This window comes from Bombina bombina, chromosome 2 (genome assembly GCF_027579735.1).
Source record: "Bombina bombina isolate aBomBom1 chromosome 2, aBomBom1.pri, whole genome shotgun sequence".
Lineage (NCBI taxonomy): Eukaryota > Metazoa > Chordata > Amphibia > Anura > Bombinatoridae > Bombina > Bombina bombina.
The window spans coordinates 1,297,679,902-1,297,703,786 of record NC_069500.1 but is presented as its reverse complement, the minus strand read 5'-3'; positions in this window follow the sequence as shown (position 1 = coordinate 1,297,703,786).

The window sequence follows — 23,885 nt, the reverse complement described above, 5'->3', positions numbered from 1 at the left end:
GGAAATAATTTCTTAAATATAGGAGGGGGAACAAAAGGTATGCCGGGCTTCTCCCAATCCTTATTCACTATGTCCGCCACCCGCTTGGGTATAGGAAAAGCGTCGGGGTGTACCGGAACCTCTAGGAACTTGTCCATCTTGCATAATTTTTCTGGAATGACCAAGTTGTCACAATCATCCAGAGTAGATAACACCTCCTTAAGCAGTGCGCGGAGATGTTCTAATTTAAATTTAAATGTCACAACATCAGGTTCAGCCTGTTGAGAAATTTTTCCTGAATCTGAAATTTCCCCATCTGACAAAACCTCCCTCATGGCCCCTTCAGATTGGTGTGAGGGTATGACAGAACAATTATCATCAGCGCCCTCCTGCTCTTCAGTGTTTAAAACAGAGCAATCGCGCTTTCTTTGATATGCAGGCATTTTGGATAAAATATTTGCTATGGAGTTATCCATTACAGCCTTCAATTGTTGCATGGTAATAAGCATTGGCGTGCTAGAAGTACTAGGGGCCTCCTGCGTGGGCAAAACTGGCGTAGACACAGAAGGAGATGATGTAGAACCATGTCTACTCCCTTCATCTGAGGAATCATCTTGGGCAATTTCATTATCTGTGGCAGTACTGTCCTTACTTTGTTTGGACGCTATGGCACAATTATCACACAATTTTGAAGGGGGAGACACATTGGCTTTCATACATATAGAACATAGCTTATCTGAAGGCACAGACATGTTAAACAGGCTTAAACTTGTCAATAAAGCACAAAAACCGTTTTAAAACAAAACCGTTACTGTCTCTTTAAATTTTAAACAGAGCACACTTTATTACTGAATATGTGAAAAAATATGAAGGAATTGTTCAAAATTTACCAAAATTTCACCACAGTGTCTTAAAGCATTAAAAGTATTGCACACCAATTTTCAGAGCTTTAACCCTTAAAATAACGAAACTGGAGCCGGTTACAGATTTAACCCCTATACAGTCCCAGCTACAGCCTTTGCTGTGACTTTACCAAGCCCAGAGGGGAATACGATACCAAATGACGCCTTCTAGGAACTTTTTCAACTACTTTCAGGTCCTCACACATGCATCTGCATGTATTGCTCTCAAAAACAACTGCGCAGTAATGGCGCGAAAATGAGGCTCAGCCTACAACTGGGAAGGCCCTTCATGACTGGAAAAGGTGTCTAACATAGTGCCTGACGTTAAAAAACGTTCCCCAAGTTTATAAGTGTGAATTATCAGCATAGACATGTATAAAATGTCCAAATAAAGCAATCGATTTAGCCCATAAAAGTGTCTACCAGTTTTATAGCCCATATTAAGCCCTTTATTCTGTTTGAGACTAAGAAAATGGCTTACCGGTCCCCATGAGGGGAAATGACAGCCTTCCAGCATTACACAGTCTTGTTAGAAATATGGCTAGTCATACCTTAAGCAGAAAAGTCTGCTAACTGTTTCCCCCAACTGAAGTTACTTCATCTCAACAGTCCTATGTGGAAACAGCAATCGATTTTAGTTACTGTCTGCTAAAATCATCTTCCTCTCACAAACAGAAATCTTCATCTTTTTCTGTTTCAGAGTAAATAGTACATACCAGCACTATTTTAAAATAACAAACTCTTGATAGTAGAATAAAAAAAACTACAACTAAACACCATATACTCTTAACCATCTCCATGGAGATGTTGCCTGTGCAACGGCAAAGAGAATGACTGGGGTGGGCGGAGCCTAGGAGGGACTATATGGCCAGCTTTGCTGGGACTCTTTGCCATTTCCTGTTGGGGAAGAGATATTCCCACAAGTAAGGATGACGCCGTGGACCGGACACACCAATGTTGGAGAAAGTCTTTCGAGAGGAATGCAGCACTCTTGAAATTGCTAAGATATTAGGCGTGATCACAGAACCATCAAAGGTTTTGTTGCAAATAGTCAACAGGGTCGCAAGAAAAAAACAGAATTTATGCTTACCTGATAAATTACTTTCTCCAACGGTGTGTCCGGTCCACGGCGTCATCCTTACTTGTGGGATATTCTCTTCCCCAACAGGAAATGGCAAAGAGTCCCAGCAAAGCTGGTCACATGATCCCTCCTAGGCTCCGCCCACCCCAGTCATTCGACCGACGGACAGGAGGAAATATATATAGGAGAAATCATATGATACCGTGGTGACTGTAGTTAGAGAAAATAATTCATCAGACCTGATTAAAAAAACCAGGGCGGGCCGTGGACCGGACACACCGTTGGAGAAAGTAATTTATCAGGTAAGCATAAATTCTGTTTTCTCCAACATAGGTGTGTCCGGTCCACGGCGTCATCCTTACTTGTGGGAACCAATACCAAAGCTTTAGGACACGGATGAAGGGAGGGAGCAAATCAGGTCACCTAAACGGAAGGCACCACAGCTTGCAAAACCTTTCTCCCAAAAATAGCCTCCGAAGAAGCAAAAGTATCAAATTTGTAAAATTTGGCAAAAGTGTGCAGTGAAGACCAAGTCGCTGCCTTACATATCTGGTCAACAGAAGCCTCGTTCTTGAAGGCCCATGTGGAAGCCACAGCCCTAGTGGAGTGAGCTGTGATTCATTCAGGAGGCTGCCGTCCGGCAGTCTCATAAGCCAATCGGATAATGCTTTTAAGCCAAAAGGAAAGAGAGGTAGAAGTCGCTTTTTGACCTCTCCTTTTACCAGAATAAACAACAAACAAGGAAGATGTTTGTCTGAAATCTTTAGTAGCCTCTAAATAGAATTTTAGAGCACGGACTACGTCCAAATTGTGTAACAAACGTTCCTTCTTTGAAACTGGATTCGGACACAAAGAAGGTACAACTATCTCCTGGTTAATATTTTTGTTGGAAACAACTTTCGGAAGAAAACCAGGCTTAGTACGCAAAACCACCTTATCTGCATGGAACACCAGATAGGGCGGAGAACACTGCAGAGCAGATAACTCTGAAACTCTTCTAGCAGAAGAAATTGCAACCAAAAACAAAACTTTCCAAGATAATAACTTAATATCTACGGAATGTAAGGGTTCAAACGGAACCCCTTGAAGAACTGAAAGAACTAGATTTAGACTCCAGGGAGGAGTCAAAGGTCTGTAAACAGGCTTGATTCTAACCAGAGCCTGAACAAATGCTTGAACATCTGGCACAGCTGCCAGCCTTTTGTGAAGTAAAACAGATAAAGCAGAGATCTGTCCCTTCAGAGAACTTGCAGATAATCCTTTCTCCAAACCTTCTTGTAGAAAGGATAGAATCTTAGGAATTTTTATCTTGTTCCATGGGAATCCTTTAGATTCACACCAACAGATATATTTTTTCCATATTTTATGGTAAATTTTTCTAGTTACAGGCTTTCTAGCCTGAATCAGAGTATCTATTACAGAATCTGAAAACCCACGCTTTGATAAAATCAAGCGTTCAATCTCCAAGCCGTCAGTTGGAGGGAAACCAGATTCGGATGTTCGAATGGACCTTGAACAAGAAGGTCCTGTCTCAAAGGTAGCTTCCATGGTGGAGCCGATGACATATTCACCAGGTCTGCATACCAAGTCCTGCGTGGCCACGCAGGAGCTATCAAGATCACCGAAGCCCTCTCCTGATTGATCCTGGCTACCAGCCTGGGAATGAGAGGAAACGGTGGGAATACATAAGCTAGGTTGAAGGTCCAAGGTGCTACTAGTGCATCTACTAGAGTCGCCTTGGGATCCCTGGATCTGGACCCGTAGCAAGGAACCTTGAAGTTCTGACGAGACGCCATCAGATCCATGTCTGGAATGCCCCACAATTCAGTTATTTGGGCAAAGATTTCCGGATGGAGTTCCCACTCCCCCGGATGAAATGTCTGACGACTCAGAAAATCCGCTTCCCAATTTTCCACTCCTGGGATGTGGATTGCAGACAAGTGGCAGGAGTGATCCTCCGCCCATTGAATTATTTTGGTCACTTCTTCCATCGCCAGGAAACTCCTTGTTCCCCCCTGATGATTGATATATGCAACAGTCGTCATGTTGTCTGATTGAAACCTTATGAATTTGGCCTTTGCTAGTTGAGGCCAAGCTTTGAGAGCATTGAATATCGCTCTCAGTTCCAGAATGTTTATCGGGAGAAGAGATTCTTCCCGAGACCATAGACCCTGAGCTTTCAGGGGTTCCCAGACCGCACCCCAGCCCACCAGGCTGGCGTCGGTCGTGACAATGACCCACTCTGGTCTGCGGAAGCTCATTCCCTGTGACAGATTGTCCAGGGTCAGCCACCAACGGAGTGAATCTCTGGTCTTTTTATCTACTTGAATCGTCGGAGACAAGTCTGTATAATCCCCATTCCACTGTCTGAGCATGCACAGTTGTAATGGTCTTAGATGAATTCGTGCAAAAGGAACTATGTCCATTGCTGCAACCATCAATCCTATTACTTCCATGCACTGCGCTATGGAAGGACGAAGAACAGAATGAAGCACTTGACAAGAGCTTAGAATTTTTGATTTTCTGACCTCTGTCAGAAAAATCCTCATTTCTAAGGAATCTATTATTGTTCCCAAGAAGGGAACTCTTGTTGACGGGGACAGAGAACTTTTTTCTTTGTTCACCTTCCATCCGTGAGATCTGAGAAAGGCTAGGACGATGTCCGTATGAGCCTTTGCTTTTGACAGAGACGACGCTTGAATCAGGATGTCGTCCAAGTAAGGTACTACTGCAATGCCCCTTGGTCTTAGAACCGCTAGAAGGGAACCTAGTACCTTTGTGAAAATCCTTGGAGCAGTGGCTAATCCGAATGGAAGTGCCACAAACTGGTAATGCTTGTCCAGAAAAGCGAACCTTAGGAACTGATGATGTTCCTTGTGGATAGGAATATGTAGGTACGCATCCTTTAAATCCACGGTAGTCATAAATTGATTTTCCTGGATAGTAGGTAGGATCGTTCGAATAGTTTCCATTTTGAACGATGGAACCTTGAGAAATTTGTTTAGGATCTTGAGATCCAAAATTGGTCTGAATGTTCCCTCTTTTTTGGGAACTATGAACAGGTTGGAATAAAAACCCATCCCTTGTTCTCTTATTGGAACTGGATGAATCACTCCCATCTTTAACAGGTCTTCTACACAATATAAGAATGCCTGTCTTTTTATTTGGTTTGAAGATAATTGAGACCTGTGGAACCTTCCCCTTGGGGGTAGTTCCTTGAATTCCAGGAGATAACCTTGAGAAACTATTTCTAGCGCCCAAGGATCCTGAACATCTCTTGCCCAAGCCTGAGCAAAGAGAGAAAGTCTGCCCCCCACCAGATCCGGTCCCGGATCGGGGGCCATCCCTTCATGCTGTTTTGGTAGCAGTGGTAGGCTTCTTGGCCTGCTTACCCTTGTTCCAGCCTTGCATTGGTCTCCAGGCTGGTTTGGGTTGTGAAGTATTACCCTCTTGCTTAGAGGATGTATAATTAGAGGCTGGTCCGTTTCTGCGAAAGGGACGAAAATTAGGCTTATTTTTAGCCTTAAAAGACCTATCCTGTGGGAGGGCGTGGCCCTTTCCCCCAGTGATGTCTGAAATAATCTCTTTCAAATCAGGTCCAAATAATGTTTTACCCTTGAAAGGGATGTTAAGCAATTTTGTCTTGGAAGACACATCCGCTGACCAAGACTTTAGCCAAAGCGCTCTGCGCGCCACGATAGCAAACCCTGAATTTTTCGCCGCTAATCTAGCTAATTGCAAAGCGGCATCTAAAATAAAAGAGTTAGCCAATTTAAGTGCTTGAACTCTGTCCATAACCTCCTCATACGAAGATTCTTTATTGAGCGACTTTTCTAGTTCCTCGAACCAGAAACACGCTGCCGTAGTGACAGGAACAATGCATGAAATAGGTTGTAGAAGGTAACCTTGCTGAACAAAAATCTTTTTAAGCAAACCCTCTAATTTTTTATCCATAGGATCTTTGAAAGCACAACTATCTTCGATAGGAATAGTAGTGCGTTTGTTTAGAGTAGAAACCGCCCCCTCGACCTTGGGGACTGTCTGCCATAAGTCCTTTCTGGGGTCGACTATAGGAAATAATTTCTTAAATATAGGGGGGGGGACAAAAGGTATGCCGGGCCTTTCCCACTCTTTATTTACTATGTCCGCCACCCGCTTGGGTATAGGAAAAGCGTCAGGGGGGCACCGGAACCTCTAGGAACTTGTCCATCTTACATAATTTCTCTGGAATGACCAAATTGTCACAATCATCCAGAGTAGATAATACCTCCTTAAGCAGTGCGCGGAGATGTTCTAATTTAAATTTAAATGTCACAACATCAGGTTCAGCTTGTTGAGAAATTTTTCCTGAATCTGAAATTTCTCCCTCAGACAAAACCTCCCTCATGGCCCCTTCAGATTGGTGTGAGGGTATGTCAGAACAGTTATCATCAGCGTCCTCTTGCTCTTCAGTGTTTAAAACAGAGCAATCGCGCTTTCTCTGATAAGTAGGCATTTTGGATAAAATGTTTGCTATAGAGTTATCCATTACAGCCGTTAATTGTTGCATGGTAATAAGAATTGGCGCACTAGATGTACTAGGGGCCTCTTGTGTGGGCAAAACTGGTGTAGACACAGAAGGGGGTGATGTAGTATCATGTTTACTCCCCTCATTTGAGGAATCATCTTGGGCAATATCATTATCTGTGGCATTGCTGTCCCTACTTTGTTTGGACACTATGGCACAATTATCACATAAATTTAAATGGGGAGACACCTTGGCTTTCATACATATAGAACATAGCTTATCTGATGGTACAGACATGTTAAACAGGCTTAAACTTGTCAACAAAGCACAAAAAACGTTTTAAAATAAAACCGTTACTGTCACTTTAAATTTCAAACTGAAAACACTTTATTACTGAATATGTGAAAAAGTATGAAGGAATTGTTCAAAATTCACCAAAATTTCACCACAGTGTCTTAAAGCCTTAAAAGTATTGCACACCAAATTTCAGAGCTTTAACCCTTAACCAAGCCCAGAGGGGAATACGATACCAAATGATGCCTTCTATAAGCTTTTTCAGTGATTCTTAGCTCCTCACACATGCATCTGCATGCCTTGCTCTCCAAAAACAACTGCGCATTAGTGGCGCGAAAATGAGGCTCTGTCTATAACTAGAAAAGGCCCCCATCTGAAAAAGGTGTCCAACACAGTACCTGCCGTTTTTCTAAACAATCCCCAAGATTATAATAACCATTAATAGTTAGAATCTGCAAAATATGCCTAGCAAAGCAATCGTTTTAGCCCAGAAAAATGTCTACCAGTTTTTTAAGCCCTTATGAAGCCCTTTATTCTTTTATTTAACTAAGAAAATGGCTTACCGGTCCCCATAAGGGGAAATGACAGCCTTCCAGCATTACATAGTCTTGTTAGAAATATGGCCAGTCATACCTTAAGCAGAAAAGTCTGCCAACTGTTTCCCCCAACTGAAGTTACTTCATCTCAACAGTCCTGTGTGGAAACAGCAATCGATTTTAGTAACTTCTGCTAAAATCATCTTCCTCTTACAAACAGAAATCTTCATCTTTTTTCTGTTTCAGAGTAAATAGTACATACCAGCACTATTTTAAAATAACAAACACTTGATTGAAGAATAAAAACTACATTTAAACACCAAAAAACTCTTAACCATCTCCGTGGAGATGTTGCCTGTGCAACGGCAAAGAGAATGACTGGGGTGGGCGGAGCCTAGGAGGGATCATGTGACCAGCTTTGCTGGGACTCTTTGCCATTTCCTGTTGGGGAAGAGAATATCCCACAAGTAAGGATGACGCCGTGGACCGGACACACCTATGTTGGAGAAAAGATGCAAAAAAGAACAGAGTAAGAAACAATCCATTTAGAAGCCAAAGATGTAATAGGTTGGTCACTATGCATACATTTTTGATGATAACCATTACCCAAATGAGCAGCAGCCTGCTTACATTAAACAGATTTATAAAATGCTAGAATATTGCTTCCAAATCTGGATTAGGCCCAGTTTGTAAAAAATCAGTGTGATCAATGATAAATACAGGGCTCAGAAGATAGGGGAACCCATACCAACCACCCAGCAGCCCAACTGCTACTAAAAGCAGCGACCACAGTATCCAGAATACCTATATAAACAAAAAAGTAACACAAACATAAAAAAATACCCAGAGCAAAGAAAGGAACATAGAGAGGCGCCAGTGTGTATCAGTAATAAACAGAATCAAATAAGAAAACTAAACCTTACTAAATACAAAGAAAAAAAGCAAATACCTAGAGGTTTTAGGGTTTTTAAAAATTGTTCCTTCAAAAATTATGTTGAATTACTAGAAAAATGGGATAATATACTTAATGAATGCTCTTTCAGTTTAATTGACCTATTGATCGCACATAGGAAAAAATTAATAAACGAAGTGGGAAAAGAGATAGATTCCGTTCAACAGGATTTAGAGTCTATGAAAGAGCATCAAGACTATACGAAACTTAATACACAAACAATTAAAGCATCTGATAACTACCAAAATGAGATTATTAAAATTAAACAAGGAAAAATGAAAAGAGATGAAGATGACTATGAGAAGGGGGAAGTATATACCTTTAATAGGAAAAAAGAAAATAAAGGCCATGAATGGACATTGGTACAAAATAAAAATAAAAAGAAAGTTAATAATAAACAGAAAAATAGTACCCATTTACAGACGCCCTACCATAGGAATTTTCAACCCTATCAAAATAATAATAATTATAATACACCTAAACAGACGTCAACAAATGTGAATTCTCATTTTAAAGGTAAACCCCTAACCTATCATAAAAACCAATACTATGCGAACCCCAATGAGATACCAGTCTCTAATAGATCCCAAGTTCTACAGAGCCACGAACATAATAGAGAAATACATAATCCACATAATTACCAATTTTACTATTCTGGTAGATTAGAATCTCCACACCAACAATTTGAAAGATCAGATGCACAAGGGAGAGATAATGTACCCTCTACTTCTAATGGGCATTTTTTTGACAATCAGTCAAATATAAAAAAAGACCATTCCCAAATGGGGAAGAAGAGGGCGAGGTAACACCTTCAAAAAAGAAAAACTTCAAAAAATGAAAGAAGGGATTTTCAAGCTCTCATCCCATATACTTACTGATGATGAGATAAGAATATCAGGATGGGGCTTGTCCTTTTGTCCTCCCAATTCACATACTTTTTTTTATCTTTTTGCTAATCTCAACAGATATACGAGAAAATTATACCTACAAAGATATTTCTCTTTCAAGAATATGAAAAAGAAAAAAAATTAAGGTACACAGATTGTATTAGATTCTGATAGTTCTACCTTTCCCACGGTTTATTTTATGGAACCTGAAGAACTTTCTAATGATCTGTTTGAGTCCTCTATCCATACTAATTTAAAACCTTCATCTACATTTAACCCCCCGAAATCAGAAGTCTCTTACATTGATCTTTTTCAAGAAATGGTCATGCGTGATCTAGAGGCAATAACTTCTAAAACGTTTGGTAGACAGAATTTATTGTCAAATTAAAAAAGAGCCCTTGAGAGCCTTACCAGAGACCAAAACATAGTCATTCGTCAGGCCGATAAAGGCGGCGGAATTGTACTTCAGAATTATGAGGATTATGTAGCTGAAGCTACACGGATACTGTGGGATACAAAGTTTTATTGTAAACTAAACAATGATCCCACAGAACAATTTTCAAAATTGCTTATTGAGATCTTGGAGGATGGAGGTAGAGAGGGCATTCTCAACAAAAAAGAGAAAAGATATCTTATGCCAGATCACCCTAGTGTGCCCTTTTACTACCACCTCCCCAAGATCCATAAGTATCCAAAAACAACTCCTGGAAGACCTATTATTGTGGGCATCAATAGTGTCATGGATAGACTTTCAGAATACATTGATTTGTTTTTACAAAAATATGTTATTCATTTACCAGCTTACATCCGTGACACTACTGATCTCCTCAATAAATTAGACAGTTTTAGTCAAACTGGCACCTATATATGGCTTACTTGTGATGTGGGAGCCCTATACTCCAATATCCCACATAATCTAGGGATAGAAGCCATCAGAAGTTACTTAAAGGGGGACATTTACATGCCATTGCCACAAAAAGAATTTATGATAACTATAATACAAAATATATTACAACACAACTATTTTCAATTTTTGAAAGAGTTTTATCTGCAGGTCAGAGGTACGGCCATGGGCACCAGGTTCGGGCCCAGCTTTGCTAATTTGTATATGGGAGTATTTGAAGAACAATATGCGTATAACTCCAGGTGGGCACAAAGCCTGGTGTTCTATGGCTGTTACATAGATGACCTGCTTTTTATTTGGGATGGCACTGTACAAGAGGCCAAACTTTTTGTTAAACATTTAAATGAGAATTAAATGGGCTTGACGTTTACCTCCAATATACAGTTACACCAGATAGAATTTTTGGACATCTCTTTACATTGGGGTCACAAGGCGAGCTATGTACCTCAACTTTTTTTTAAAAAAAGTAGATAGTAACAACTTTTTACATTTTGGGAGTAATCATCTTAAAAACTGGAAGATGAATATACCGTACAGTCAGTTCAATAGGATTCGGAGAAATGGCAACACATATAATGCCCAATCCCCCATTCTAGTAGAAAGATTTCTAGCAAAGGGATATCCTCTCTCCCTGATAGAGAATAGCCAAAAAGGAGTTAGAGACTTGCAGAAACATTGGTATTTACTTCAGAAAGATCCCATACTCCAACAAATTCTAGACTCTAAACCTTTATTGACCTATAGGAGAGCTCCCACTCTCAAGCAAAAACTGGCACCCAGTAAGGTAGTGATGTCGAAAAAATCTTTGGTAAAGCAACTAAAACTGCACACATCTCCAGGTATTTATAGACGTGGACATTCCAGATGCTCTATGTGCAAATTCATTACACACAGATCGAAAACTATAAAACTGCCAATACTACAGGAGAAGTTTTCAAGGTAAAGGGTCGTATTACTTGTAATACATCCTTTGTCATTTATGTATTGTCCTGCAAATGTGGCCTGCAGTATTTAGGCCGTACGACACGCAAAGTTTGTACCAGATGGAGCGAACATTTGCGGAATATCAAGAAAAAAAATCGCTTCTCCATATTGTTCCTAGACATTATGTACAGACACACTTGGGAGAACCGTGCAGTTTTCACATATCCCCTATAGAATGTATCCTACCATCACATAAATATAATAGGTTTACCAAATTAAGGCAAAGGGAAAAGCATATTTGAATCCCTGTCATTTTTAACTTACATATGTTCCTTGCTGTGTGCCTTTTGGGCGATCGGTTTATTATTTTTTTTTTTTTTTTTTTTATTTTTTTTTTTTTTTTTTTTATTAAATATTTTTATTGAGGTTTGAAATAAGGCATACAAATTTCTTAAAACCAAGAGAAAAAATAGTTACAATACAATATCAAAATGTAGTATTTAGAATATAATATAACATGCCATACAAACTTTGAGCCTTTTAGGGCACACAAGGGGCCACTTTTGGACCTCATATTAAACATATAAAAGGTAAAAGGCTCCTTGAAATGTAGGAGACCACTCATGGATCTCACCTGATAGACCTCAGTTTTATAACAGAATGTACATATTCTTTTTCATATGGTGTATTTTCTATTTGAGTGCATGAGATATATAGAGTTATTTTCCTATGATATATGTTGCGATGGAAAATAATAAATGCTGGAGAATTATTCAGTAATGGGATAGAATGAGCTTGCTAAAAGAGGCCCAGATCGTTTATGTATGGTTGGCACTTAGGATCATATTACCATATGTTGCCCAGAAGGAGCAAGTACCTGAGTTGTGTAAAATTACCTTTTTGCTGCAGTACTTAAAATAGAGGACTAACCTCTAATAACCAACCCAACGCATAAATGCACCAGCAAGCAGAAAGGCTAAAGCCATCTCATATAGGGTTGCCATGACTTCTTTTCATATCAAGTGCAGTTAAGTGAAAATTCTTATATAAAAAATTGATAACCAATGCAATATAGAGGTCTCATAGGTCTGTAGGCAAAGCATATACCTCATCTATAATAAAGTGAGAGTCTGATATATTAAACATTGAGTAGACCACGTCAAAAGTATACACAAATGTGATCTGCAGTACTGAAAAAAAAATATAAAACTCAGCTGAACAAATCTTAACACTTTAAGCCCACAGGAACAGCGGCATGCTTAACTGTAAATAAGTAGGTATAAACATGTATGGGGAAGTTAATAGTAGTATAAGGTTGCCTATTACAAAGTCAAGAGAGTCAGCTAAATCCTGTGAGATGGAAGTGTGGGACAAGGGGTTATAACTACCTAGTGTTGTATGGTGCAGTGCTAACTATGATTCCCACCCCGGCCGCAGGCAGGAAATAAGGGCACCCCCAAGGAACACCATGCATCTCACAAAGTATATGCCTACTGATGTGTTTAACTCTGCCACAGGTAAAATGCATAATGTCTTATCCAAGAGTACTGTCCAACCTGTTGCAGGAGACTGTGACAAATAACATGTTCCAGTATACAGACTTCCTTATTAGTTGATAGCATTCAAATATAGATAAAACGTTAATATGGAAATAAAGGCAAAAAAGTCTGCAAACTATCTTTATATTTAGTCTAGCTACCCTATGTCCATCAAGCGATGCCAAGAGAAACAGACCTTTGGGATATGGTAATGCATAGTACTATGAAACAAACCATGCATCCAATACCATGCAACAAGTGAGGCACCGTTTACCCTATTCCAGACTTCACGGCTCGCTTGTAATATATATTAGGGTTAAGGCCAATGAAGGTTCCGTGAGCCACTCCAGCCAGCTGCCATCTCTTCTCCACCCTAGTTGCCCGAGGCCGAGTTGCACAAGGGAACCCTGCAAGCATGCTTCCAAGCCGCATCGGGTCAGATCCAAACAATGTTGGTGATGGTTCCATTAAGGTGAGAGAATTTTGAAAAAGAGCTCTAGCGGGGAAAACAGCAGATCTGAATGCCCGGTCTTCTTGTGTTAGCGGTGAGACGGAACAGATCACAGGCAAGTGAACAGTCTGCTCCAGTTTCTTTACTGTATCAGCCGCTTTGTATCGGACCTTTGCCTCTTCTGATCCAGAAACCGTTACCGGCCCAGTATAGGCGAGCAGTGGGCACCGGGGCCCCAAGGTGCCACCACCCACCTTGTGATAAGATATGGGATTTGTTGAGACAGGCTGTTTAAAAACACTGGTACTGGCCTGCTGAATTTCTGTGCTTGAAGACGCTGCGAATGTGTAGAGATAGCCTTCTAGTAGTTGTTGCATAGCCACAATTATACTCCTAGCGTCCTCCATAGCAAGACCTCAAAACCACTGTGAAACCAGCTTAGATGTAGTTTGCAGTAACTGGTGAGGTAGTACTGCGTCTTAACGGCAGGCCCACCAGGGGTACCCGCCGGGGGTCTTACAGATGGTAACAGTCCTCAGCATAAGTTGGGAGCCTGGGTGTAGTTGTAGAATATTGCAGCCACGAGGTTGTGTAAAATGGCCACCGCTGATGTAGGTTCAGGATAAAGCTCCGGTCCTGAGTCAAAAAAGTGACCCCCTGTGTTAGATTCGGCTTCGCCAGCTATTAGACCAAAGTCCAGGGTATACTAAAGTAGCTTTTCAGGGTTCAACTCATCGATAAGTAGTAAATATATACATTTATGGCACAGCCAGGACCAGAGCAAAGAAATTATGCGGCCATTCTCGGGCTCTCCAGGCTCCGCCCCCCCGGTTTATTATTTATAAGGCGTGCATGAATCTAGACACACATGCTATATCTTTTGTCACCTTCAATACACTTTTTCGATACATTTCATATCTCTATATGTCCGATTGGGTAACATTTGGATGGCGTATGTGTGTTTTGGATTAATCCATGTTCATAATCATTATTTATTTATTTGTTCTTATTATCACCTATGTTGAAAACACTGATAGATTGTGTGAGGGCATATTTTTATATCTAATTTTACAGTATGCAGTTCGAGTTTTTTTCATAGCATTTACATATATGATGTTTCACTATCACTTTAGGTATAAAGAACATTTTTGACTCTATTTCTATTTTATTTTTTTATTTATGACAACTCTTACTACAATTTGGCATTATAGTGGTATTATATTATTACATATCATATCATATGTATAGACACCAGTCAGCCCAGTAAATATTTTATTTTACTGTTCACTTGTATCTTCCACAGTTTGGTCTTATAGTGTTAGGATATGAATTATATCTATATATACTAGCTAGCCCATTGAATATTATCTATATACACCACACTATTTTGCACATTATATTGAGGATCATTTATTAACACTGTCCCTTTAAATCACGTGTTACACAATTGTATATAAACACGATCTGGGAATGTTAACTCATTTATTTAGCACATCCAATCAATTTGATATATAGTGACGTAAACTGTGAGTCATCGTTGCGCTGTCACACAATTTCTTTATAGCCACGCCTCCTCCTTAACCACGATACTGGATGTAAATACGCTGTAGTAGCGTGTTGATCCACAAGCAAGACACTGCACTTATGAATCCCAATCGTGGTCACACAACTTCTCTTCAGTCACGCCCCCTCCCTAACCACGATACCGGATGTAAACACGCTGTATTAGTGTGCTGACTCACAAGTAAGACACTACACTCATGAATCCTAATCATTAAGAAGATTCACACATTCACCCTCAAAAAGAGCATTTTGATTAAGGTATGGAAATATGTATTGCACATCTGACTTTTTGCAGTTTATTTGGGAGATATATATATATATATAACTAGAGAGATAGTAATCAAAATATATCTGGATCTTTAAATCAAATTCGAATATAAGGGGTTTTTAAGATAACACCCTATACATCATGCATGACATTGCCCTCGCAGAAGGATTCAATTTATCACTATGGATGAAAATATGTGCTCCAAACAAAGGGTTAATTTGTTGGGACCATTCCTCTGTGAGGGAGGTGCCCAGGTGTTTTCTTTGTTCTCTCTGATTGGTAAAGCATGTGTATTTAAAGGCTAACTGTAGCCTCATTTGTATGCCTGACAAAACAGTGTTAGAAGCGCTGAGAAACGCGTAGCATTTTATTAGGGGGGTCTGTCAATATACCCTGCCTATCTGGTTCCTATTTTTAATATGTTCTTTTATTTAAATTTTTAATAAATTGGATGATGAACTTTTTAACCTGGAACCTCCACTGCCTGCTTATTACCAATCACTTCCATTGGAAGTATTAAGCTGTTGAAATTTCAGCAATTGTTTGCTCCTGTGATCCCTGTGCTCCTGTTATCCTGGGCCTCTGCATCCCTGAGTGTCTGCATTCGGCAGAACAGTAAGCTGGGTTGCTGTACAAATACCCAGCCTGCGCCTAATAGCACTGTCTGAGTGCTTTTAAGAAATGTGAGTGTCAGGGGCCCCTTTTTTTTTTTTCTTATTTGATTCTGTTTATTACTGATACACACAGGCGCTCTCTATGTTCCTATCTTTGCTCTAGATTACTTACTACTAAGCTGTTAAGAGAGTGCTGCATCGTCTGTAGTTTTTGGAGACACCCCTTCACTGGAGAAAAGGATTGAGACAATCACTATATGCTCCATACATCATTTGTGTTGGGACTTTGTTCTTATAGAAACTGTTAAGGTTTGCATATATTAAGTATTGTATATTTGGTGAGTTCATACCCTTACTCTGAAAAGTTTTCTTTTTATTTATGTCTTATTAATATTATTCAATATTGTGGTTAATATTCCTATAAATTGTGTATATATATATATATATATTTATATATTTTTACTGATCTTAACCAGTGTGTGTATATATATATATATATATATATATATATATATATATATATATACAGGTAGCCCTCAGTTTACGCCGGGGTTAGGTTCCAGAAGGAATGGTTGTAAATCGAAACCGTTGTAAATTGAAACCCAGTTTATAATGTAAGTCAATGGGAAGTGAGGGAGATAGGTTCCAGGCCCCTCTCAAAATTGTCATAAATAACACCTAATACATTATTTTTAAAGCTTTGAAATGAAGACTTTAAATGCTAAACAGCATTATAAATCTAATAAAATAATCACACAACACAGAATAAATAATTAAACTAAGTTAAATGAACAAAAACATTTGCTAAACAGCATTATAAACCTAATAAAATAATCACACAACACAGACTTCACTTGCATTTTTCTGCAAATAGTTCTTTCTATGCATTCCAATCTGGACTGATTTATAGACAGGAAGATCTTGTTCCTTTGAAATCTGCTTGATAGCTTAGGTCTGGTTAAACTGATTAATTTCAGCTTGCGTGGCTTTGCTGCAACACAAGCGGACAGCTCCGCCTACTGGCTATTTTAATAAATGCACTGCTTCTCAATGCTTTTCAATAGCAGTCACATGACTGGAAAAAAAGGTTGTTATTCTGAAACGGTGTAAATTGAACCGTTGTAAAACGAGGGCCACCTGTATATATATATATATATATATATATATATATATATATATATATATATATATATATATATATATATATATATATATATATATATACACTTTAGATAGCGCCCTCTATTGGAAGTGCTTTTCAAACTCTTCTGAGTAATTAATAAAAAAAATATCCCTCTGAGTTCAAAGTATATGTGCTAATGAAGCTAGCACTAATAAGCTGGCCAAGGGCATTCCTGATGGTTTCCATCATAAGATAAAGCTGCCCCCTAAAACAAACTTACCTCAAAAGCTTTTAACCTAGTACTGAGAATGTTATCAGTAGCAGGTTTTAAGCATGTCCTGGAGTAAGAAAATAAAAAGCCAAATAAGTGCAAAAGAAGTTTCCTACACTAAATGTCAGAAAATAATAATTTTGGAGTGTTCGACATCTAGTTCGGCTGGGACTCTGACTGTGATGTTTCATACATGTTTGTGAGCCTATTATTGCATTGTATATACTTTGATTATAAAAGTTATATTTTATACTCCGGTCCACTGACATCTTAAAACTTGGATTGCACCTTTATATTTTAGTGGATCACTTGGGCTTTTTCCGCTCCCAGGAGTCTTGGTCTCTCACACCATAGCTGAGTTATATATTACTATGATCAACATGTTAGACATACTGGCTTGCTGAAGTTGCAGCTGGCAGACAACTGACGTTTTGGCGGACAACGGACACAGTATGTGGGATTACTACAACAGCTTGATATGGTGAGTGACTATCTGCCATTCTGATGCTTTGGCGTTCCGTGAGTATGTTACTTTGAAGACAACAGTATCATTTCACATAAGAATCTACAATTGAATTACTTATCTGTTGATCGAAAAAAAAGTTTTAAAACACGGTCATGCCACAAACACTAGGGGTCTTAACGCATGTATTCATTCAGATGAAATTGAGACAGGATGTGTATACAATTGTACTACATGTGCTAACAAAATAAGCACCCAGAATTGTTCAATTATAAGCATGATGTACGTTTGCCTTTGACACATAATATGGCAACATTGTAACATAGTAACATAGTAGATAAGGTTGAAAAAAGACTGAAGTCCATCGAGTTCAACCTATACAAATCTAAAATACTTACAAAAAGCTCCAGTTAAGCTTAAATAACCCCATTAAAATGTGACCCATTTAATACTAGCAATCATATCCATGAATTTTGTTTATATACAGAAATTTATCCAGACTATTTTTAAATGTATCTATGGTATTGGCATTCACTACCTCCTTTGGTAATGAGTTCCACAATTTTATTGCTCTTACAGTGAAAAAACGTTTCCGTTGCAGGAGATTAAATCTCCTTTCCTCCAACCTTAAATTATGACCTCTTGTCAGAAACAATTTTCTTGGAATAAAAAGAGCTTCTGCCATCTCTGTATATGGGCCTTGAATATATTTATATAAAGTAATCATGTCACCTCTCAAGCGCCTTTTTTCTAAAGAGAACAGACCCAGTTTGGCTAGCCTCTCCTCATAGGTTAATTTCTCCAATCCCCTTATTAGCTTTGTGGCCCTTTTCTGAACTTTTTCTAGTTCTGCAATATCTTTTTTAGCAATCGGTCCCCAGAACTGCACTCCAAACTCAAGGTGAGGTCTTACCAGGGCTTTATATAATGACAGAATTATGCTTTCCTCCCTTGAATCAATGCCTCTTTTAATACATGCTAGTATCTTATTAGCCTTTGAAGCCGCTGCCCTGCATTGTGCACTCATCTTTAGCTTGTTATCTATTACTACTCCCAAATCCCTTTCCTCCTGTGTTTGGCTAAGTCTTGTCCCATTTAAAAAATACGTAGCCTGCTTATTTTTACTTCCAAAATGTAGAACCTTACATTTTTCCGTATTAAATCTCATTTTCCATTCACTTGCCCATAGTTCTAATTTTAGCAAATCCCTTTGTAAAGAGAGTTCGTCCTGCTCTGACCTAATGACCTTACTTAACTTAGTATCATCTGCAAAAAATAGAGATGTCGCTATTTAATCCTTGCTCCAAGTCATTTATAAAAATATTAAAAAGAACAGGGACCAGTACTGATCCCTGGGGGATGCCACTGATTACCTTTGTCCAATCTGAGTATGATCCATTTACTACTACTCGTTGCTCCCTATCTTTTAACCAGTTATTTATCCATGAGCTAACATTTTCAGCTATTCCCAGTCCCTTAATTTTGTGCATTAATCTCTCATGTGGCACTGTATCAAATGCCTTTGCAAAATCTAAGTATATCACATCAACTGATTCCCCTTTATCTATATTTTTACTTACTTCCTCGTAGAATCTAATTAGATTAGTTTGACATGATCTATTTCTCCTAAAGCCATGCTGATTAGAACTCAATCTTGTTTACACGAATATGCTCATCAATATAATCCCTTATAATCCCTTCAAATATCTTCCCCACTATTGATGTCAGACTAACTGGTCTATAGCTTCCTGGATCATCCCTGCTTCCCTTTTTGAAGAGTGGCACCACATCAGCTTTACGCCAATCCTGGGGTACCATGCCTGAGGATAATGAGTCTTGAAAAATTAAGAGTAAAGGTTTGTCTATAACAGTGCTAAATTCACTTAACACCCTTGGGTGTATTCCATCTGGGCCTGGAGTTTTATTTACCTTAATATTTTTTAGTTTTTTTCCTGATATCCTCTAAACAAAACCCAGTTAGTGGTATGGACTGGCATGTTCTATTCTGTTCCAAAGTATCATTCAATGGTTCCTCTCTTGTGTATACTGAAGAAAAAAACTGGTTTAGTACCTCAGCCTTCTCCCTGTCATTATTTATCATGCTACCCTCCACACATTTTAATGTACCTATATTATCCTTCTTAGATTTTTTGCTATTTATGTACTTAAAGAACCTTTTAGGGTTAGACTTAGAATCCTTGGCAATTAATTTTTCATTTTCAATTTTGGCTAATTTGATTGCTTTTTTGCATGCTTTGTTACATTCCTTATAAATATTGTATGCTGAGTCTGTACTATTTTCTTTTAATAATTTAAATGCCCTACGTTTTTTCCTAATTTCTCTTAACACATTTTTATTTAGCCATAACGGCTTAGTTTTTTTATTTTTATTTTTATAACCATATGGTATGTATTGATATGTATATTTATTTAACAAATTTTTAAATATTATCCATTTATCCTATTTTATTAGAAAATACATTGTCTCAATTTATATTATTTAATGATTTCCTTAAATCGTTGAATTTTGCTTTCTTGAAATTAAAAGTCTTAGTTAAGCCTTTAAAACGCTGCATATGAAAAGAGATTTCAAATGTGACCATGTTATGATCACTGTTACCCAAATGTTCTTTAACTTCTATGTTTGATATTATATCTGTATTGTTTGATAGCACTAAATCCAATATAGCTTTACTCCTAGTTGGCTCCTCTATTAATTGTGACAAGAAGTTATCCCTGAGAACATTTAAAAATCTATTCCCCTTAGCTGAATTACTAGTTTCATTGGCCCAGTTTATATCAGGGTAGTTAAAATCTCCCATAATTACAGCACTGTTATTAGCAGCCTTACCTATTTGGATAAGTAGTTGAGTTTCCTCCGGGTCACTAATGTTGGGAGGCTTGTAGCATGTTCCTAGTAATATTTTTTTAGGATTTTTCCCCCCACTCTTTATTTCAACCCACAGGGTCTCTACATTGTCACTTGTATCATAAATATCTTCCCTTATTGTAGGTTTAAGGTCAGGTTTAATATACATGCAAATTCCTCCACCCCTTTTATTATTCCTGTCCCTCCTAAATAAAGTATACCCCTCTAAGTTAACTGCCCAGTCATGTGAATCATCCCACCAAGTTTCAGTTATACTGATAACATCATAGTCCTCTTCTGCAACTAAGAGCGTCAGCTCCCCCATTTTACCTGTCATGCTTCTTGCATTTGTTGTCATACATTTAATTTTCATGTGCTTTCTGCTGCTACTTGGTGTACTTTCCTCTATACTTTCTAATGTGACATTTCTTAAGTCATCCCTTCCTTGAGATATTAAGAGAGTGACATATTCACAGACTGATCTCTATGTTCTATTTTGTTCTATCAAACTTTATATCTATTTATTTGTCAGAAAATAATATATTAATGCCTAATACTCCAAATATGTCACTCATGACTAAATCGGGGAACTCCAGAATCCTAGCCAGGAAAACCTAAAATAAAATAACAAACAATCTTGCACATATTCATTCTTCACCTACCTCCAGCAGAGGCAAAGACAAGAATGATCACTATAGAGGTGGGAGGGTTTATATAGAGCTCTGAGGTTTGGGAATCTTTGCCTCCTCCTAGTGGCAGGAAAGGTAATTCCCAGGAGTAATGGATTGTGGACTATTATAACCTATATGAAAGTAAACCCTGTTTAGGATTAGCAATAAACTACAAAGATGAGTAGGGGGACACACTTGATAATCCTTACAAAGCAAACACAAACTGTATGGGGTTAAACTAACAAAGGATCTCCCTTCCATATGATCAGCTGACAGACCTAAACACTGAGCAGCACCAGTTTGCTCCATAGTACCCGTAAGAAATAGCCTAAATATCAGAAGCATAAACAGAAGCAAATAAACAGTATAAAGCACACAAATAGTTAATGTTGACCACCCTCTTTTGCTCCAAACCCTCCAATTCTTTGGCATTTGCGACACAGCTCTCTTGTGGTTCTCTTTCTACCTGTCTAACCATACCTTTAGTGTAGCCTTCTCTGGGGCATCCTCTGCCCTGTTACCACTTTCTGTTGAGGTACCGCAAGGCTCTGTACTCGGTCCCCTACTCTTCTCAATCTACACGTAATCATTAGGTTCCTTAATAAAGTCCCACGGGTTTCAATATCATTTGTATGCCGATGACATCCAAATCTACCTTTCTGCACCAGACCTATCTCCTTCCTTGCTAACAAGGGTCACTGACTTTCTCATATCTCATCCTGGATGTCCTCTCACTACCTTAAGCTAAACCTCTCCAAAACTGAGCTCCTTAATTTCCCCCCTTCTTTCAAAATCTCCACCCCCCATCTATCTATAACTGTCGATAACTCCATCATTACCCCTTTCCTGCATGCCCGATGTCTTGGGGTCACACTTGACTCAGATCTTTCTTTCACTCCTCACATTCAGTCCTTGGCTAAAGCCTGCCGCTTCCACCTTAAAAAAACATCTCTAAAATTAGACATTTCCTTGCACAAGACACAACTAAGATTTTCCCGCTTTGACTACTGCAACTCCTTCCTAGCTGCCCCCTATCTCCTTTACAATCCATAATGAATGCCTCTGCCAGGCTCATCTTCCTTACATGTCACTCTTCATCTGCTGCACCTCTCTGCCAATCCCTTCACTGGCTTCCTCTTGTTTCCAGGATTTAACACAAAATTCTGACTCTAACATACAAAGCCCTCAACTGCACTGCTCCTCCTATATCTCAGACCTGGTCTCCAGATATTCTCCCTCCTGTACACTTTGCTGTGCTCACAATCTCCTACTCTCCTCTCTTGTTACCTCCTCACATTCCTCTTTACTTCTCCAGACTGGCTCCCATCTTGTGGAACTCTCTGCCTCGCTCCACAAGACTTTCCCCTAATTTTGTAATCTTGAAGCGCTCCCTAAAGACTCTACTATTCAGGGATGCATATAACCTACACTAACCTTTCCTAACTTAATTTCTATCCCCTTGAACCCCTTAGCATGTAAGTCAATGAGCCCAGCTGTTTTTAGATCACCTTCATAAGAGCCGACTACAACAGTGCAACTCTCGGCAGGGCCCTTTACCCATTTGATCCCTATAAATGTTATCTTGTATACCGCCTATGTTTATAGCGCTGCAGAATCTGTCGGCGCTCTACAAATACCTAATAATAATAATAAATTGTTCAAATAAATGCTGAAAAAATATAAAACAGAAAAAAGGCTCACATAGCAAATAATGCTGCACATAAAGGGTTAAATAAAAATTATACCCCAAATTTGAGGTCAAGCTTGCAGTCCTGAGTACCTTTCTACATGTTGAGAATGTTACAGCAACAGGAAAAAATTATAACTGAGAAAAGGCACCCTAAAAATCTTACTAAAACAGTTAACCCTTAGCACACCTGCACTACCGATGAGCACTAAAGATAAAAACCGAAGATAAAAGCAGAAATTAAGCGCAGGTGAAGCAAAACATACAATGCATAGCTCAGAAGTAACTTCTGAGCACGCAAAGCAGGCCACACTAAATTTAAAGCAAAAGTAATCTCAAAAAACAAAGTTTTTTACAACTGCTCAAAAGTGTTATAGACTGTTAGTATAAGTTGTATGGTGTATAAATATATGTCCCCTATGTGAAGCATGTGAACATGTTCATACTAATAGCCGGAGGGATATGAATGTGCAGGTATTTACATCTCAGCACCTCCGTCCGCTGTGTTTACCTCATCTTCATAAACTTGTTTCCAGTAGACGAGCCCATCCTAGGCAGTGCGAGCACAATGCCAAGGATTCAAATCAGTAACAGCACCTCAACCCAGGAGATTGGTGGACCACATTTCACCTGGGGAGAGCTGTGGATCTACAAGGAGCAGTTCATCGTAGACCAGGGGATTGGTGGACAAGTCCACATTTCACCTGGGAGGCCTGCAACATTTCCCACTGTGAAAATACTTTCACTGCTTGGCTGATAACTTCTTGGCTGCCCTTCTGAACAACAGGATACTGCAAAAAGGAATCAGGCCACAGATCAGTTAGAGTATCCCCTTTCAAACAATGAGTAGATATTGCACTTTACTTTCATTTCCCTCCTCATAAAGATTCTGGGAAGAGGGAGGGATTTAAAATTCTGGTGTGTTAGGGTGGCCAAGAGGGGAATATATCCACATGTGGTGGCTCGAGGACCTCGCCATCTGATGAAAACACAAAGGGCTTTCAGGGTTACAAAAGCACTATGTAAGCAGCAATGGGTCATACTGAAGAGCTCAGTGACTTTAAATGTGGCACTATTATAGGATGAGATCTTTTGTCAGTTTGTGAAATGTCTGTCCTACTAGATTTGCCCCAGTCAACTGTCAGTGCTATTATTGTGAAGTTGAAGCATCTAGGAGCAATAACAGCCCAGCCACCCAGTGGTAGGGTCACAGAGCAGGGCCACAGAGTTCTGAGATGCGTAATGTGTAGAAACTTCCTATCATCTGTTGCATCACTCACTACAGAGTTCCAAACTGCCTCTGGAAGCAACATCAGTAAAAGAACTATGTGTCAGGAGCTTCATTAAAAAGGATTTTCATTGCTGAGCAGCTGTCTACAAGCCTCAAATCAACATGTGCAA